This window comes from Chinchilla lanigera, unplaced genomic scaffold (assembly GCF_000276665.1).
Source record: "Chinchilla lanigera isolate Chin_1 unplaced genomic scaffold, ChiLan1.0 scaffold00133, whole genome shotgun sequence".
Classification (NCBI taxonomy): domain Eukaryota; kingdom Metazoa; phylum Chordata; class Mammalia; order Rodentia; family Chinchillidae; genus Chinchilla; species Chinchilla lanigera.
Genome location: NW_004955534.1, coordinates 61,796 through 64,256, shown reverse-complemented (window position 1 = coordinate 64,256; position 2,461 = coordinate 61,796). Strand labels below are relative to the sequence as shown.

The 2,461-nt window shown below is 53.5% G+C and overlaps 1 long non-coding RNA gene across 1 annotated transcript in view; it reads right to left on the bottom strand.

The window, feature by feature from the left end:
- Window positions 1–1,426: 1,426 nt before the first annotated feature.
- The window catches only part of LOC102006162, a 3,715-nt gene continuing 2,680 nt past the window's right edge, over window positions 1,427–2,461 (bottom strand). Inside the window, exon 2 of the long non-coding RNA XR_264754.1 lies at window positions 1,427–1,669. This is a non-coding gene — a long non-coding RNA (uncharacterized LOC102006162). The remainder of the gene's footprint in view (window positions 1,670–2,461) is intronic.

Here is a 2,461-nt window from a genome sequence, read left to right as displayed (position 1 = left end):
TGCCTAATAAATGCTTTGGACCCATCGCCCCAGCATGGATGCCTCCTTCTGCAGGTTCCCACGGGCCCCATCTCAGGAGGCTTGGCCCAGCTGGTCATTTGTGGGACCTCCCTGCCCTCCTCCCATGGACCAACTCTGGTCATGGGCTGTGGTGGATGTATCAGACACAGGAACATATTGTTGTGGTCTTTGGAGTGCAGCTCAGACCAAACTCAATTCTCTCACTTTGCTTACATCTGTACCAGCGCTCCTCTTTATTCAAAAGGTCACTTGCCACAGCCACGCATCACTGGAAATCAGCAGAGAGTAGAGTGTGGTCTCCCCGGGACAGAGCTCTCCTCCCTGGGAGCCGCTTCCAAGGTGAACCTGGCCTTTGACGGACCCCGTGCCCGCCCCCACAGGGCACTTGCACTCACCACTGTACCTGGCCCGAGGTTCCTGCGCCCACTGTCCCTCACCACTCTGCTTTCCGCACTTCATGACCTTTCACACAGAACTCCTTGCAGGAGACTCACACTGCCCAAGACCCCGAGAAACAAACGTGCATCTAAGAACACCTTAATGCCTTAGCAAAGTGGACTGGGCCTCTGCACACCCCTCCAGGAACTTTATTTTTACACTCTTAGCTGTTGTACCCTACCCAGAGATTGAGCTTGAGCGGATTGCAAGGACTGCTTTCTCTGGAACTTTCCTCAGAGGGCTACACTCTTAGGGTCGCTTTGAGCAGCTGTGTAAAAATGGGCCCCTTTCAGCCTGAAACCAGCAGGAAGTGCAGTTCTGGCAAGAGAGTCATGAAGACCACGTACAAGGGAAGGAGAGATACTCTGCTCCTGAGCTACGGAGAGGATTTGCCCCTGGCCTGGGATGGGACACAAAGGCCCAGCAGGTCTGTGGCCTCCATGGCACTGACTCCCACGGCTTTGAAGCAGCAGGACCTCTGCTCCAGAACCGCCCCCAGCACCCTATGTGCTCCCCGGCAAGCAGGACACTGAGCAGACCTGGGAGCACAGTCGATGACTGTGAGACTGTCACCTTCCTGCCAACCAAGGAGTAGCCTCTTGAGGAGCTCTCTCAGAGTCCAGGGCTGCCCCTGACCTCCTCAGCATGGCTGAGAGCCAGCCCTGTGAGCACACGCTGTCCCCTCACCAGGGACCTGCCCTGGCCTTCTTGAGCAAACTTCAGGTCCCCAAATGACAGTATGGTGCTCAGCAAGCCATGGTCAGGTTTCAGGGAGAGAGATTTAGTGAAGGGTCATTGAAAACCCACCATGGCACGTAGAGGACTGATGTCTAAGGCCAACAGGTGCTCATTCCGGACAGTCTCCTCATAAAGTGAGTTCTCTCCACCTTGTCATCTAAATGTCCTTTCCTAAACCAATTCTAGCCACACTGATCAAAGCCCAGAAGGAACGGCAAAAAAAACATACTGAGAATTCACTTCTTTATTGCAAACATAAGTACTATGCAGGTAACCATAACATGGGCACATATCCGTGGCCCAGGCGTGTGTGTGAAGACAAGCTGCAACCGCAATCAGCTTCTGGAAAACGCCAGTATCCTGGAGCTCTTCACATCCCGTGGAACGTGGGCCAGGGGCACCGGCAGTGCATTCCTGAGCACTGCCTTCCTCTCAGTTTCCTTTGTTTGGTTCTCCGATTGCTAAACCAAGCCTGAGGTCAGAGGGGATAAGGGACTGGGTTAGCAGATAGAAAGTGCTATTATAATGCAAAAACACACCACATAACTTCTTCTGTTGATGACATACAGATTCCATGAGGGAAGCTACTTTCTTCGGACTCAAATATCTTAGAGGCCTGGGTGTGGACCTCAGTAGAGGACCACAGCCCCATGTGCTCAGGGACCTGAGATCCACTTCAAGCACTAGAAAACCAAAACCTGAGTGAGGAACATAACAACACACCTCCTCTTTCATCTCACCTTTAGAGAGCATCAGCTCCGTGCCCTGCTAAGGAACAGGCCTGAAAGGTTGACCCTGTCCTCCCAAACTCACTGTCCTTGAATGGATTCTCCCAGCTACGGGATGCAGGCCTCGGTGAGAAGTTGCTACAGGCGCCTGATGTCAGCTGCCTGTCTCCTAAGCAGATGAGGCAACATAGCATCCTGACTGCTGACCGGACGCCGGCCAGCTGACTCCTGCCTCTCCTCAGCAGGGTGAGTTTCAGCAAGTGTGGGGGCATTGGCATGACAAGCCCTGATCTGTATTTAAAGTGCTATGCGGGGAGGAGTCCCAGTTTAAAACATCTCCTTTCGCTGAGCACGTGGCACTCTCTGACAGAAGGCTCCATCCCCAAATGCACGAGGACCCTCGTCATCTGCAGCCCCCGGACACCTAAAGGCGCTCGGGCAGGGAACCTGGACACTGCTTTGATGTCACCTGTGGTGTAACACAGAAGATGCCACCAAAGCATCCCGAGTGAACTAAAATTCCCCAACATGGTCAC